Genomic DNA, 18447 nt, shown 5'->3' on the forward strand with positions numbered 1-18447 from the left:
AAGTCACGGTATGATATATTGGACATTGAAACACTGATTTAAGAACCACTCACCTCTCATAGACTCTAACCTTGAGTTTTTTTTAAAAGAAACTGAGCAAAACCTTCAATATCAGGTCATCATACACAGCTTACCGGCAGTGTACAACATGTTTGAGGCTTCTTGTAGAGAGACAAGTGATTTTTCATTCATCGTTTTGACCTCACACTCATCATCCCAATTAGATTATCTTACAGTGTGGCACTGCCATACTTGGAGTTCGAGCGAGCCAATTCACGTCCCTGAGCAGCAATAACGCTTTTATTGACTTTTGTTCTGAATAGTCGGGTGATGACTTCTTGACTGAAACCAAATATTGTTATGGATACCGTTCTCAGCGCAATAAAAACCTCACTCTGAATCTGTGTGTGGTGCGGTTGCGATATAAGCTCACGGTTTGTGTTTCCTCAGACGGCGGGCTGACGTCCACACGCAGAAAAAGTAATGTTTTGCATGTTCAGCTCTAATTTGAGGATGATTTATTTTTAGAGTGAATCATAATGTAAAAAATAAACATTTGTAAATCACTTTACTGTAAAGACTAAAAGGAAATTTATTTGCAATAAAACAACTATAACATTTGGTACATAAAACCCAATAACAATATTTTTTTTGTTCACAAGCGAATCATTCTGAGAGGAAAATTAACTTAAAAAAACATCAAAAAGAGAAAAAAAGCAAATAACACTGTGAAATTGTGAAAAATGCTGCCCCAGTGCATGCTGGGAACACCTGCGCTGTAAGGTTAAGTAGATTTACTTAATTTTTTAAACTACTGAAACATACTCAAATTTGTAAATACTCCGTACAAAGTTTTCTACTTTAGAATCAATACTTGAGATCTCACTATAAATGTAACAAAGCAAAAATAATACAACAATCCCAAGTAATAAATACTAATCAAGTAAAAATTTACAATCTGCTTATTATTCTAGTAGTTCATGCTACTAACACAAAAAATACTAAATCCTTTCGACTGCATTCATTACTTTTTTTGTAGGTCATGGATTTCTAGCTCCCAGCATGATTGACTAGATGGACTAGAATAGTAGAGGAAATTACAGTATGTGTTATTTTATGTGTTTTGAGTCAAGGTAAATACTTGTTAGTGTTTCTTGTTTTGCTATATTGAAGATTTAGAAGAGTTTCTTTTTTTTTTACCATTGTGCTGAAGAGTGGAGCTTGTGCTTAGGTTATTGGCAAATATTAGATACTTTACAATTAATGTTAGTGGTGCTTTATTTTAATATGCTTAGGTTGCTATTTATTTAAATGGTCTTAGATTAAAGGCATGGTAGGTGATTTGTTCCAGAAAGATTTTTAGTTATGCTGGTTGAAAGTCTCTTCACATCATGATAGCAATCACTAAAAGGTCTAAATGTATATATCATCTGTGGAAGGTGTAGTAGGACCATAAAATGTACGGCATTCGGTCCGAATTCAATAATACGATGTCCTACCTGCTTGTCAACATATGTATTTTCATGCCTCCGCGCACCTGCTCGTGCAGACGTTACACGTCATCAGCGTGTTTCATGTTAAGCAGAGTTAGACAGATAGCGCCGTAAACAAACAGCAGACACCTTACAGTTCCAACTGTTCACAAAACAATGAGCTTATGCTGCGTATATGCCATAACTACTGTAATTTGGAAGAGATGGAAACCTGTGACGTTATACTCAGAGCGGTTTGTGACTAAAATGTATGCTTTCTAATGGCAACACTTTCAACGGCAAACTGAAACTACAGCAGTCATGTGGTACACTGCTCTTTAAATTATGTTCATTATTATTGTAATGTTATGTGCTTTGAGTCATGAGGTAATTTAACACCATCTCTCGTGACGCTTTTGTATGCTCCCTGCTGTGGACGTTCATGTGTTTTGAAGGAGACGTGGTTTTGGAGATGCTCTGAAGGGAAGGTGGGATCTTACGCTTTCAAAGCTAGCTCGCTATTGCTTTCTATTGAGTTTTTTCCCTGTGTGGCGTATTGAACGGTATCAGCTTTTTTTTTTTTTTTTTCCTATGCGATATTAATGTTCATAACAACTTAGTGGATAATTTGGCCTGAATTTGCAGACCTTTTTAATGAGATTCCAGATTGGGGTCACCACACTTTGCCTCTAGGTACGCCATTGGTAAAAAAAGATCTATTGTTAGAGGCATTTCCTCTTCAAAATGCAGATGTGAAATGTAAATTGCTAGCATGAAAATAGTTTACTCTCAGTCTTTATCATCACTGCATTAATTTTATTGTCATACAATGCAATTATCTTGACACGCCTTCAGGGGAGAGACGCTCAGACCTATCAATTGTCCTAATGTGAAATGACGATGAGCCGGAGAGCCTGAGAAAGTGTCTCCCTTTGACTCAGCTTTGCTTCAAAGCGGTCAGACTGCTTTTAACAACGAATCCACAGAAATATCATGTTACAAATGAAGTCCTTCACGTATAAAAACAGTAATCCTGTTCCACACCAGAGCAAACAGTCCATGCACATTTTCTAAATGTCTATGTGTGTCTGAGATGAGGCGCAGGCCGTCTAAGTGAGCTGTATGTAGTCAATGACAGGAAATTTCCCTCAGTAGAGATTGTAGGTGGCTCACAAGGGCCGATGCAATAAGCTGACCGAAATGACAGGCCTCTGTAAAACCAGGACCCTGTTAAACAGGGTGTTCTTTCGGCTTGTGGATCCAGAGCCTAGATCTTTAAAAGCTGCTTATGTGCATTTGTGTGAGTTTTTTCCCTGGGTAGGTTTGTATGTAGGGAGTTTTTTTTTCCCTATTGAACTGACTGGGCCCGTTTGGCTCTGTTCTCAATATCGAGTTACTAAACACTGTTTTTGTGGCCAAATTCTCTGACCAGTCTATGATCAAAAGGCCACAAAATGAGAGATCTGGCAGCAGAAGCTAAAGAGCTGTGATAACTAAGCACTCGTCCAAAACAGAGAGGGAGGAATGAGTAAATGAGAGAGAGAGAGAGAGAGAGAGAGAGAGAGAGAGAGAAACGAATGCAGGCACAGTTATAGGGTATGTTCACACTTTGGTTCTCTTGGTTTTTTTGGTATGAACCAAAAAAGAAAATAATACATTTAGTCCTGGTTCGCTTAGCGTTCACACTGTCATTTTTAAGACCGAACCTAATGATAAAAAAACGGATTTTGCGACAGAACTTACCGAACATCCAAACCGATGCTGAGTGCTGGACTAAATGCGCTTGTTTTATGTGCGTATGTGGTATTATGACCAGCTGAGAACTTGTGAAGAGTTTATAAAACGTGTAAAGGAGTCAAAACAGCGGCAGGAATTCCTCCGTTGCACAAGAATGAAGAAGCTTTGTTTGCAAACCTGCCAAGTGTGAACACACCCTTAAAGGGTTAGTTCACCCAAAAATGAAAATTCTGTCAGTAATTACTCACCCTCATGTTGTTCCAACCCCGTAAGACTTTTGTTTCATCTTCGGAACACAAATTAAGATATTTTTGATGAAATCTGAGAGCTGGATCACTCCTTCATAGGCTTCTATGTAATTGACATCTGCCAGCCCAGAAAAGTTAGTAAAGACATCGTTAAAATAGTCCAAGTGACTACAGTTGCTCAACCTTAAGTTTATCAAGCGACGAGAATACTTTTTGTGCGCAAAAAAACAACAAAAAGAACGACTTTATTCAACTATTCATTTTCTTCTGTGTGGGCCTCTGACGTGAGTTCACCTAACAGCGCAGCGCTTCTGTGTTGTATATAAAAATATCTGTGGGGTATTTTGAGCTCATATTTTACATACACACTCTGGGGACATCAAAGAGTTATTTTAAATCTTGTGAAAAGGGCATTATAAGACGCCTTTAATTGATTTTGTCCCTGATTATTACCTAGTGCAGTGGTTTGTCCAACAATATTCATAGTCCCTTCTATCTAGGCTGATATGCATCACTGGTTTTTCGGTTGCACTAAAGAATATACAGACTAAAAAAAACTCAAAAATTATATTTGTATTTAACTCAATTTAAATAATGTTAAGATTTATTGTCGTCCCCCAACCCTTGGAAGTTTGTTGAGGCCCACAAGAGGGCCCCAGGCCTATCCCCTGGCTTAATTTTGACTAGAAAATCTTTCTTGTCTATTTTCTTTATGCAAAATATAATTTCTTTATTTTTTTATTATAATTGTTTTGTTTTTTTACATTTTGTGGCCAGTTGCATAAACTGTTAAGACTAGTCTTACAAGTTAGTCATCCAATTTTATTCTTTAAAACTGTTAATAACTTTTTAAAGTCAGTAACATAAAAACGTAGATTGGTCTAATTTGACACCGAACAGTAAGACTGATTACCCCTAACAAACTTCTAGTTGATCATACTAGTTCTTAAGACACAGTCTTAACATAATGGCTATGTTTATGCAACTGGCCCCTGGACATATTCTTGACTGGATTTGTGGGATGCACCGCTAATAGAGAGAAAATGGGAAATTCTGAGAGAAACAAGGAAGGATGGGATCAGGAAACAAAACTCAAGCTGCTCAAATGAGCACCACAGCACACTATACAGTGTACATGTGCAAATTGCTAAGCCCCAATTATTATTTTTTTGATTCAGAAAATGTAAATCATTTACTTGATCAACACCTGTGGCTGTAAAATTTTGCAGAAAATATTTTCTAGAAAACCACTGGGACCCATTATTTATTTCCCTTCAGATATACAGGATTCATCATTCCATCTACTCAATTTCCTTCCCAATTATACTGACCTTAGGGTCAAATGTCAAATGGGTCAGTTTCCACTTGGCTGCCAGCTCTACACCTTTGAGGTCCATCAAGAACATATAAGAATCTCAGGTTGAGACAGTGAGGGGTTAAGAAACCACTCAGTGTCTGAACTGCCCTGACCTGTTCCCGTGGTTTACATACCTCTCAATAGATGCCTGCTAGCCCTCAAGCCAGAGAATGAGTGAAACCCTAGATCCAGCCCCTCCTCCTGGTTGAACATTTAGCAGAAAAAAACAAGCACTTTTTTCTCTTTAAATATTACATGGTTTCTATGGAGGAGAGAAGAGACACAAGCTCTTTTCCAAAACTTAGTAAGCTGGCTCACTGTCTATATAGGCAGCCAGCTACCTTCTCAGACAGCATCCTAAACTTCATAAGTGAATGATTTATTATGCTCTGCATAGGCAGTGAATCCACATGACACATATAGCGATCCACTTGACTCAACTTCAATTGATTAAAGTCATGTGCTGCATCCAAATACTTCCCTACTGTATACGGAAAATAATATGCCAAAAGAGTAGTATGTTCGAATACATAGTTTTAAAAAAACATTAGACGAAAAGCCCCCGGATGAGCTTCATCACGGATGATACACAGCTTCATTACTTGAGTAAAAGTACAGATACCCCTTGCTAAATTTTACTCAAGTACAAGTAAAAGTACTACAGTCAGATTACTTAAGTAAAAGTACTGAAGTACTTGTTTTTAAAAGTACTTGAGTATCAAGAGTACAAGAGTACATTTTCTAAATATTGCATTACTACTGCCACAGTGCTTACATTGGTAAACACAGCAAACACTTGAAGCGAAAACTATCATTAAATTGTTGAGAAAATTGAAATAGTCTGGTGAGGTGGGGCCACGGGTTGGCACATTCCCGGGATGGACCTGCTGCGTCTTCATCCATTGTTTCGTCCATGGTTCCGTCTCTTATCTAAATCTGACCATGGAGTTGACTTTGGCGGGAAGCTGAAGGTGATTGTTGATAGGCTGTCCCAATCAGTGGCGCCTGCACAATCCAATCACGTTTGAGAGGGAAACAACAAATTGAGGGTTTCCGAGAATATTATTATTATTATTTTATTTTTTTGAAGAAGTAACGGGTACTCACGGTTATGGATAGAAATGTAGTGGAGTAAAGAGTACAATATTTGCCTCTCAAATGTACTTGAGTAAAGTCATGAGTACTCCCCAAAAACGATACTCGAGTAAAGTACAGATCCCTCAAAATTGTACTTAAGTACTGTACTCAAGTAAATGTACTCCGTTACTGTCCGGCTCTGCATACTACCCATATTCATATAGGCTATAGAGGGTAGCCTACTTTTAAAGAGCATATGCAAAGTAAATTCAAATGTAGTACCTACTCATAGAGTACGCGATTTCAGATGCAGCAATGATCATATGGAAGTAGCAACAGATCTTTTCTTCCATATTGTGATAAACATCCGAGTGTAACAAATCATCAACAAAATAAATAAAAATAGGGCGGAGACTTAAACCAATCGACTGTTGGTTGGGTTTTGAAATGTGTGCATTGCACTCAAAAATGGAGGCTGATGAACGGGAGATTGCATGGGGTTTAAGAGAACCACATGATGTGAAAAGTCCATTTATGACTTTATGACTTTTTTATTAAACATTACAAGATCAATGGATGGATGAATCATTCACAATAAAATCTATAATAGTTATGTTGAATTTTCATTTTATGCTGACCTTAAAAAGTAATTAATTATAGCATGTTGCTAAGCTAATGTTGCTGACTGTACTCTAAAAAGCATAAAAACACATAGCATAAACAAATATTTGGTGTTTTTTAACATATTTTAATATTTATTTTTAACGAGACTTTTTTATTGATGCCTTTAGTGCAGAATGAAATGTGAAATATATACATTATTTATAATTAATATTTGCTGAGCACTTCATATTGCATTCTGGGATTACATTTTCCACAAATGATACATGTGATGCTTACTTAGCATTTGGTCTAAATTAAGTATTTTATATATTATATTTCATAATTAAAATACATAGCCAGCCAACGATGCTTATAGGCAGCTCACTAACTTTTGAAACACAGAAAGAGAGAAGCGTACATGTAGGTCTGTGGAAGTGTGTGCACAACAAGGCTTCTTAACCTTGGCTGAGTTCACTTTAATAGTGTGAAGCTTTTCACCTCCGTTTTTGCACCCAAATTAGATGATGAAAGCATCCCGATGCAGTAATGGAAATGGGAGGGGAGGGGGACCGTTTCGGAAGGGGGCGTCTGGTGATTGTGTCTTTCAATCTCCCGATTCCAGTTGATAAGCAAAACACTTCGCCTTCGCCCTGTCCAATCCAAAGCCTCTTCTTCCATGTATATATTTTATTTAATGATAAAATCTTTTTTGTCTCTCGTTTTCATTGTCTGTGCAGTGAATTATCATTACACTTTTTTTTTTTTTCACCCTCCATTGCATGCATATGTGCGTCTGAAAGATAAGTTGACCTTTCTGAAATCGCGGTCCGGCATCAGATTGAGCGGTTATTGCAATATTCCAATGTGGTAAGATTAAAAGAAAAAGGGCAGTTTTTGAATGCTTTGTGGTATTTGTATGTACTGTACATGCTATAAAACACAGAGTTTCCCTTTGGCTCGCCCCCCAAACACGCCGCATACCATTTTCTCTGGTTGCGACGGCATTCCTTGTGAACAAGACCAGGCAGTGGAGCTGTGATTTAACAGTCTTGTGTTTCTTAAGGGAGAAAATATTTTGTTGACAGGCTGGAGATTATTCACAGGACATTGCATGTGGGTGTGTGCGAGGAAGCACCTCATAGACAGCGAAACTGTTGATAATACACACTTACAGCACTGTTTCGGAAAGGGTGAAATGTAAAGCTGTTTTGCTGCATTGTAAAACAAAAGAAAAGAAAGTACATTAAATTAAATAAATAAAAAGTGGCAGCTGTGGTTGACAGACCTTTACAGTAAAGAAAAAATAAAAATAAATTCCCTTACATTTACAATAAATTTTTGCAGAGTGAAAACAAACTTTAGCCTTTTAGTCCAAAAGAGAACAGGAAATATCGGCGTAAAGGGTCTTTATGAAAGGACGTGACAGACGCCGGCGGCTGCAGGGTTAACTTTGAAATTGCCTTGTGTGATATTGAGTTCTGAGATGGTGACCTGACCAGATCTTGGTATTATATTCAAAGCAGGCCATAAAGGGTCAAACAAGCTGAGATATTGCAATGAGGGTTTGCTCAAGTGGACCATTAGTCTTCGTAATAAAAAGCATCCTACGTCTGCAACCACCAGCCCTATTAATATTCACTTTAGCTGTGCATTGCTGGTGCATTTTCCCTTAGTCAGACAGTCACTGGGCAGCACAGCCCCAGAGCTGCCTCAGATAATTAGAATGATAAATCGACATGGGCCTCTTTTACTTGAAGGTTGAAGCCTTCCTCTGGGTCAGTACCATGGCTGTGATGAAACGCCTATTCATCCTTGTCCAGTGTTTCAGCAGGTATGTCATAAAAAACACGTACAATCAACACAACCAAGAGTCTGCTAATGTCAGGTGCAGACCTGCAAACTCCCCTTCGCTCTGTTTTCTACAATCCACCCGCATCTTTGGCTGTCCCAGAGTGTGTGCGGACAAAGTGAGGATAGATATCCCAAAAGCTGCTTTGGAGAACCCACACATACAGATCTGCTATATAGCACACAGCATCACTACCTGTTGGGAAAAGGTATTTTTAAAAGTAATGCATTACAATATTGTGTTACTCCCCTAAAAAGTAACTAACTTTTTAAGAAAAGTAATGCGTTAAGTTACATTTGCGTTACTTTTCTCACCTGGGCTGGGCTTTTTTCTTTTTTTTTTTTTTTGGACAAATGCTTTCACATCAGAATTGAAATAATAAGGCTGAAGGAAATGCAAATTCACGTCTGTAGGGCGCAGCTCAAACAAACCTTTCAGCTGTTCTCCCATTCTGGATTCCAGAAGAATAAGATGCAGGAGAAGAAACTTTAATAATTCTTACTTCACTAATAAAAACAAAAAAAATCTAAAGTCATTTTTGCTTATGGTTTAATTGAACCATCGAAGGTCAGTAGCAAGTACATTGGTCAAAAAAGTGAGATTAAATGGATGAAAACATTTGTTTTATTCAACACATTTAATTATTGGAGGTTTGCGTAGTATTCTGATTTAGCATTTCACTGATTTTATTCATTTTAAGGAATACTAAATCTTTTTTTGTGCAAGTGAATGCATGCTCACATTTAGTCTACTACAATAAGCATCATGTTCACACTCAGCGTCTCAGCATACTCCCGATTTCACTCAACATGAGGACAAGACAGCTGTCAGTCAATAAATAGGAAAACAAAGTACACTGTAAAAAGTGAACAGTTGGATCAACTTAAAAAAATTACTTAAATTGGTAACACCTAAAGAAATTAAGTTTTCTCAACTTAAATTATCACGTTTTATCGTGAAAAACGTGATAATTTAAGTTGAGAAAACTCAATTTCTTTAGGTGTTACCAATTTAAGTAATTTTTTTAAGTTGATCCAACTGTTCACTTTTTACAGTGTAGTTTGCTTTACTTATTTGAAAAAGTAACTCAGATATTTTGTTGTAAATTTAAAAGTAATGCATTACTTTACTAGTTACTTATCTGATTACGTATCTGTACTTGTAATGCGTTACCCCTAACACTGGTCACTAATAGCAGGGCCGTTTCTAGCCTTTTTGGCACCCTATAGGCGAGATTCCTATTGAATCCCCCTATTGAGTGCGCACTTCTCTTTAAATCATGTAGCACAAACAGAATGCCTATACTTAATTCAAGTATTGTGCTGTTTTATAAAGGCACAAAGCCATATCACGATTTCGATTTTAGTTCGTTAGAAAAATATAATGCTAGACCTTTATGTTAGGTTATAAATTTTACATCTCGTGTGTTGGGAAAAGGGAGAAGAGCAAGTTCGGCAAAAGGCGGATTTGAACCCAGGTCGAACGCGTCAAAAGTTACTTTCAAGCACCTCACGCCCTATGACCTACACTCTTAAAAATAAAGGTGCCAGGAAGAACCAAAAAGGGGGTTTCACAGCGCTATAGAAGAACCTTTTTCGGTATTGCAAAGAACCTTTCTCAAAGGTTCCTTTTATGTTACTATTATAAGTTTAAATATATTTTTGGGCCGCTACAGTTCAGTTAACATAGGAAGCACAAATCTATTTGTGGCGGTCAGTGTAGATATTGTGGTAGGCCGCCACAGATAAATCATTGTATAGGAAACACAAATTTACACAATGTGAGGTCACATGAGATTGATGGTGAAGAACCCTTTTATAATCTAAAGAACCTTTTGGCGCTACAAAGAACCTTTTGTGCAATGGAAAGGTTCCATGGATGTTAAAGGTTCTTCATGGAACCATATACCCCAACAAAGAACCTTTTAAGAACCTTTATTTTTAAGAGTGTATGCCACTGTAGATATTTAGTAGTTGGCGTCTTTTTGCCAAAAAGACAAGCACTTAGTGCAAATATACGCTCCGTTATCGGAAATATAAAAAAAAGAAGGATTTTTCTGCCTATGCCTAGAAACGGCCATGACTACAAGGGTACTGAATCTCACCACGGGAGAGCTACTGTCGCGACTTAAATAAATCGTTCAGCTAAGAAAATAATTTAAATTCTGCCATTGTATAATCTCCCATGTCATATTAGTAAAATATAAACAAATGTCAGTCGAAGAAAAAACCTAGAACTTAAATGCTTGAAATTTGCTGCATCTAATAATAGTATCTAATTACATATAATTGCTGAAGAGTTCTATTTAAATAGTAAACTGCCAGAGCTTTTGCGGCTGGTAAGAAAATGTGAATTTGCATTTAGATCCCGTTTGATAAGTGCAGTGGCTGTATACAGACATTTGAATGGGCACAGGGCCAATGATACGTTCAGACAAAAAGCAGGTCATCTGAATACCACTGATTCTGCCTGACGGCATTCTGTCATGGCTTTTAATGGCTTAAGTAAATATACTGCGTGGAGAACTTGGATTAATTCAGCGCAACAACAATCATTCCCCAGACGTTCTGCCGCACTGTTCACAGTCATTACAGTATTTAATGATCACGTACACTTAGCTTCAAATGAATAATCTTTTCATAACAGTACATGCCTGCCCCCCCTCATGTTCACAATTTTGTATTACTGTTGGTCTTAATTAAGAGCATGTTAATAATGTTGGATTTGTTGAAAAGGTGAATTTTTTCTCACCTATGTGAGGTGTCTCTAAACCTCTGCCAAGAAAATGTCATGTTGCTCAAGGTAAAGTTGTTGAGAATTTGAGTTAACAATGGGCCTACATAAAGGCAGACATTGAATCTCTGTGAATGGCCAATCGGAGAAGCTTTCATTGCTATCTCACTAAACATTTGATTTCTTGCAAGTAATAGAAATGTACAGGATTTTTCTCCTTTCTTTATATTATTTGCTAAACCGCACCTGCCTGCAACTATTCAGATGTGCAAATGTAATGCAACTACAATTTGGACGAATTAATGAAACATGAGCAAATTCCTCCATGTATTTTTTTATAAATTCCACTATCAAAACTTATAATATCTAACTACTCACTGTGATGAGTCGATGAATCATACACAGCAAGTTCTCACAAACTATAGTATCATGTCTTGGTTGTAGTCGGACGTGATAAAAAGAATGATTTAAGGTTCAGTAAGTGAATCGGATTAACTCCAATTTTTTCAGAAGTGTTTTTAAATCACTAAAAAGAACTGGACCATTTGCTGAATTTGGAACCACACACTACTCATACTATAGTACTAGAAAGAGTAGTACTATGCGGTTCCAAATTCAGCAATTAGCTTGGGAATCAGACTTGTGCCACATGAAAGCATAAATACATACAGTAAGGCATTAAACAGGAAGAAAACAGACTCAACAATAAACCAGAAAACAAACTGTAACAATAAACAGTTCACTCCAAATGAAAACAGTAGTATTAAAGGCATAGTTCACCTGAGTTTTTTCTTCTGTTGAACACATAAGAAGATATTTTGGAGAATGTTGGTAATAATAAAAATAATGTAACATTTAATTCAATTTTGTGTAATCATGTCTTTACTTTTGGAAGTCCATGCAAATGATAATTTAAAAAGTGATGTTAAAAAATCTTTTTCATTCTGTATACAGTATATACAGTATATTGTCCAAATAAATTAAGAAAAGAGGTAGTATGGTATTCTGAACATTGTACTACTGTATGGTAAATTTATGTAAGGGGAAAATCACAATGGTGAATGGAATGAAATTTCACCCAATATGTACTCTCTGGGGGTGTGCTGTCTGATGACTGCATTGTTTGAAAGAAAGAAAAAAATCACATTGAACCATGCATGGAGAAAACCCATTTACATGTACACCATCTAACAAGACAGGTAGACTGCCTGTCTGTTGACCACGCAGCTGTCTCATTGCATTCCCAGGCAGTTATTGATGCCAGTGCAAAAGGATGGAAAAAAGTACTATGTTTCTTAAAGGAAAGGCATTGAGACTTTGCCCATAAGGATCTCCATATGGGCCTCTGAGGATAGACCTCCTTCATCATCCTTTCACCTGCGCTCTGACAGATGGACGGAGAGGGGACCACTCGGCCGTTAATTGCCCTTTTCCCTGCTTTTGTAATGGCGTGGTCCTTAGGTTCGCTGGGCCCTCTCTAATTAAAGAGCTTTGAGAGTGGGAGCGAGGCATCTGGTCACTGCCATTTCCATTCCCACTCACCAAACAGAGCCAGCCAGACAATGATAGCCAATTATCTCGTTTATTAAAAAAGAGGAGGCCTTGGCGGGTAATGATTAGCGCAGATAGGGGTTCGTCAGCCCGGTCTCATGCACATCAAGGGCAGCTTGCTGGAATTCTGAGATCCAGCTGAGGCTTTTTGTGGGAAACAGCCGAGCAGTTCATTATACATTCAAGTATGTCAATCAAGACAGGGAGTGTTGACCTCTTAAAAGATGGTTAGTAATTTGCAAAAATAAAGAGGAAAAAGGAACTTATTTCAGTAATCACCATGACAAGATAAGGGTATCTTTGAGGCCAGCAGAAAATCTCGTAAGTGACTCATATAATTGGCTGAAATCAACACCTTTATGAATTGTAAGACCTCATTTTTATTTTTGCGAATCTATTTTCATTGTATACTTCCAGTGGTCCATGAGGTAAGATGGATTACTTTAATACAAATTGCAGGGCGCACCAGAGTTCACACAATTTGAATGAAAGCAAAGTGAACTGCAATCAGCCATCCTGTGTCTAGTTATCGCCTGTATTGTACATACAGTAAATTAATGCAAATAAAAAATTATATTTTGCATCAGTGTAGACTATGATATTGTCCAACATTAAACTGAGTTCAAGAGATATGTCACTAAAAATGCGGTGGCTGTAGATCTAGGTTTGTATTTGTTCAGAAAATCTTTGAGCTCCATCCATGATGATCAAGGCCTCGGTGTACCTATATACAAGCAATGTTAATCTCATTTAGGGATACCCTCTCCTCTGTCCTAGTTTGGATAACAGCATTAAGGTAGACACTTTTGTGGGTTTAGATACGCCACACACATTAACATGCACGAACACACACCCACACATGTTCACACACAAAAAATAACACAGTCTTTACCGTATAGCTCAGTGTGAGAGTACAGGCATAGAGGCTTAGCTAGCATGAAAAGAAAAAGAGAGGCATTTTAAGTAGTTTACACACAATTGTGCTCGTTAAATACAAGTATGCTGTTTTATTTCTCTGTTTACTGCCAGAAATGAGTCTTAAAGGCATGTTGACCTCTGATGTAGTGTCACTGGCCACATACTAAACAATTATGACCGTTTACTTTTCAAGTCAGGTCTCCTCACAATCCAAAACCATTGCTCTGCAAAATAACACCTACCTGAATTCTCATTATTTTTCTTGTACAAATGAGTATTATACTGCTGCTTTTTGTCTATAGCCAGCATGTGGTCTTAATCTGATTACCTTCAATCTTCCTGCTCTTTTCCTAAACCATGTGTAGCCACAGTAATACTTACTGCTATATTATTTACATGCTTTACAAACACAAACAAATGATGCTATGCCAGCGTGCCTGTACAAACCCTCCTGCTGCTTTCCATTCCGATAACGGTGCTTTGTTTTTTTCCTTCCCACTTCCTGCCGTTCTTAGCAACAACAAGAGCTACAAGCACTTAATCAATGAATTAGCAGTGCAAGATATGCAGAGTGGGCCTGGGGGTCAAAAGGAGATGAGCAGGCCTTTTGAGTTATGTGATGAGCAGTGCACAAAGTGCAATAACTGACCAGCCAGTAATTTGCTTAATAGCCCGTCGAATCCACACTGCAGAGCTCAGGTTTAGACGACACTTTGAAGAGATGAGGGATAGTGACCTCTCCGTGATAAATTGACAACCTGTCTGGTGAGTTAGGGAGAGAGGGGGATCTTGGCCATGCCAAGTTGCTGCTAGCAATCGGACTAATGGACGTGAGCGGCTAGACAGGTTTCTGAGTTTTGACCCTCTCGTGATCCAGCTGGGCACAAGGCCAAGGCCATCGGAGTGAGGTGTGGACACTTCATAGGCTGGCATGATGTCTGCTTCTCATTTTATTAATATTTGTGATCTGTGTGGCAAGCAGGGCTGGGCCAAGAGCCGTGAGAGAACGGCGTGAGGCCGATGGCGTGATTGATGATGAGCTTCGGAAGCATAAAAGGAGAAGCGATGACAGTGACTACGTTTACATGCAGCCAATATCCGGGTTATGGTCGGGTTAGGGTCACTATTTGGGTTTCTGAAACATTCGGAATAACCCGTTTACATGCGTGAGCAGAGAGAGTTACTCCTGTATACATGGAATTTGTAATCAGTTGGGAATATCCCGATGTAAACGGCGACGCACGGTTAGCGTCAGGACGTACGGACAACCTTAAGACGCAATATGCGTCATTTCCAATTCTTCTTCCTGTATCCAAAGACAACAACAACAGCAGCAGCACCCGGATAATGAATAGTTCGGGGCAGATAGCGATCGCCTTTGTTTCCTTCTCGCTCCAAAAGGGTGTTGCTGTGCTGCGTCTCGCCATGTTAACCTCTACTTCTTGTTTACTTCCGGTATACTGCACGCAGGTTTTTTTATGCGCCGTCTCTACTCAAAAGACCAAGATTCCTTGCGAATAGAACATGCGCAGAACACAAATCAATGTTCCTTTTGATGGGGATATGCCGATACGCGTTTACATGACCAAATATTCGGGTTAGAAAAGGGGTAATATCCGGGTTTTTAAAAACCGGGATATGAGCATATCCGGGTTTTTGCCGGTGTTTACATGGCCGTGCGCGACCGGGTTATTGCTAATATCCCGGTTTTGAACGGGTTATTGGCTGCATGTAAACGTAGTCACTGAAGGACGAGAGAGGACCAGGCCTGGACGTTATGTTATGTTTTGTTTATGTGTGTGCGGCTGCCGATTTTACTTTCGTTTTGTGTTTATTTATATATTAAAGTGTTAAACGTTCTCAGGTTCCCGCCTCCTTCCCTTATCAACATACATTGTTACAATCTGGATAATACCTAATGCATTATGTCTTCATCCAATTATCGACTGCTATTGATCTAGGCTTTTCAAATCATCTGAAAGGGATAGTTCACCCAAAAATGTTGTTCCAACCTAATATTGTTCCAAACCTGTATGCATTTCTTTCTTCTGCGGAACACAAAAGACAATATTTTGAAGGGACATGGTGATGGTACAAAAAGCAGATGGGAAAAATTATATTTCAATGCTTTGCGTTCTCAGTTACTCTGATAAACGTTTGGGTTCGCTCGCAACACTTTTGTGATGGAAATACTATGAGGTGGGAGGAAAAACTATATTTCAGTGCTTTTACAAGTGAATGCAAAGTTTCTGAGGAAAAACGCAATACTTTTGTGAGAGAACTATAATTTTAAGAAATGTCATTTTTCCTCCCATTTCATATTTTCAACATGACCATGTTGCTTTAGGGTCTCTGTAGACTTTCATAGTATTTATAAAAAACCGGATATCTTTCCCTAATATAATTTTATTTGAATTATTCACACTGCAATTCTCGCAAACTGATTTGAAACTCAAGGGCGTACCACAGGATAACAGAAACTACATGTGAGTGGAACATGACTTTTGGACATAGAGGATCTAGTTTTGATGAACTTTCAGGACAGACAGTGGGTTATGGTTTAGCTAAAATTTCATGCAGGCTTTATCTGTTTGCCAGTATGTGGGTGACCCACTGGATGTTCTTTTCTGGAGGATAAAAAGAAATCAGCCTGGATTTAAAGTATGCAATATTTAAATTGGATTGCATGCCGTCTTAAATGAAGGCAAATAATTTCATGGTTGCTTCATTTGAGATAATAATACAAGATTTCCCACAGTTGATCTTTACATATCATTTATTTTATATACAATTTTATGCAGGGTTACAAGTCCTTAAGAGGCTTTTCCACAGCATAACATGAAATTAGAAAAATTAAGTAAGTTTTCTGTTTATGTTTGTTTGATATCAAGAATTCACTTTCTTTAATGCTGCATAAAATTTAAATCATTGATTGCACGTGATTATCTTTTTTTCAGGAATTAGGAAGATTTTAGATTTTATTTAAATACAATAACACTTAGTGAAAAAACAACAAAATTAGACAACCTGTACACAAGCAATTTGTTGTACCAGCATTGTTTGATTAGGCAAGGGCATAGTCAAAGTGCAGAATTCAATTGTTTAGAATGAATAAATAGATAAATAGTTAAATTATAAAATTATGAATAAATAACGCCACAAAAAGCTGATTGATGTCCGTACATACAGGACTCCCTAATGGAATGGAACTGACAGTGATTGCAAAGGCCCATTTAGCAGTTGATGTGTTATTATGATTGGACATGTCAGTCTTTCTCCATTGATTAAAAAGAAGCAAATACCCCCAAAAATGTACCCAGTGTTCACAGTTCTTTTTTTTGCATCTGCAAAATGATGAGTGCATATTATTCTGTCAATCTTGGTGACATTCAAAGTGAAGCCAAAGATGAGAAAGAAAGGCGTTGTCATTAAGAACTTTACCCCCCACCCCCAAAGAAATAAAAATAAAGCAACAAGAAAAGAGAAAAGAATATTTACGGAGATGACAGTCAAAAAGTCAAAGAAGTGACCGCAATTTTCTAGGGCTCAGTATAGAAATGCATACTTGAAGTATATTTCTGTGATTTTTTCAAGGGCCGACTGACAGCTGATCAGACCCTGCCCACACCTCCGGGTGTCCGCTTGTTTGTTAAGAAATACAGACACATGTCTTTGCAGCAGACATGCATTGTCTCTGAAGCTGACGGCAGGAGTCCACTTGTCCTTGTTATCTGGTGTTTTTCGCTCTGACTGCTGCTTTCCTGTTATGTTAGTGTGTATATGTGTTTGTGCTGTGCTCAGACACAGCTTTTGGACCCCTCACTGGGCACACTGTTGACAGTAGAGATGTAAGAAATGTAACAGTTCCGGTTCCTATTCCAATCCCTCTTAATGATTCTGGTTCCTTAATGATTTAACTAACATTTTTTTTTGGAGGAAGAAATATTAGGATAAAATAAATTCTTGGATCATATTGCATATAGATTGCCCGCAGCATGCAGTCTGTTGCCAAATGATGAGATCATTTCAGATTTCTATAAAACAGATATAGCATATTAGAGATAAATGTTAGTTCTTGTAAAAGTGTTGTCTTTAAATGCCCTTTTAAGAGACAGCATAATTGCAGTCCAATAACTGACCTGAACAATTGCCTGTATTTAAATACAAATACTAAGCATTCTAAAACTATAGTAATATGTTTCATTCAATTAATACAATTATTAGCCTATATTAATTTCATTACTTTTATAAAATACAGCTAATAACAACAAGTGAATAAAAAAGGAAGTAAATAACTCTTATGCACCTGTTAATTTAAGTGAATCGTGAAGCAACTGGAAAAGTTTGATTCTCCAAACGAATGATTTGTAAGATTCAGTTCTTTTTAGTGAGACAGTGGCTGCATCCGAAATCGCATACTTGAGTAGGTACTTATTTTGAATAAGTAGGCTACTTCACAACCGCTAAAAGTATACGTTCTATATAGTATGAATGTGTGTAATATGAATGTACTATGGACGTACTACATTTGCCACATTATCATGTGACCTACCAGTGTCAGTTATAGCCTAGGTCGCTTCACTGCTATTCATAAATCCTCTCCTGTGGCCTCTTGGGATAGTAAAGTGTCCATCGTATGCACACTTCAGAATCTCGCTGGAAGAAGTAGGTCATCCGGGTACTTTTTGCCTATACTCTTTTATGAGTAGGCCTACAGTGAATTCAGACATACTTCTTGTCACATACTGTTTTTCCCCAACTATATAGTAGGGAAAGTAGCCTATGTGATTTTGGATGCAGCCAGTATATACATTTATTTAGTGATTCAAATATACAGCGCGAACGCTGTAGTATAGCATATCAAAAGTTAAGAATTACTCTGAGCAGTAACTTAATTAATGT

The sequence above is a fragment of the Rutilus rutilus genome (genome assembly GCF_951802725.1).
Source record: "Rutilus rutilus genome assembly, chromosome: 21".
Taxonomy (NCBI): domain Eukaryota; kingdom Metazoa; phylum Chordata; class Actinopteri; order Cypriniformes; family Leuciscidae; genus Rutilus; species Rutilus rutilus.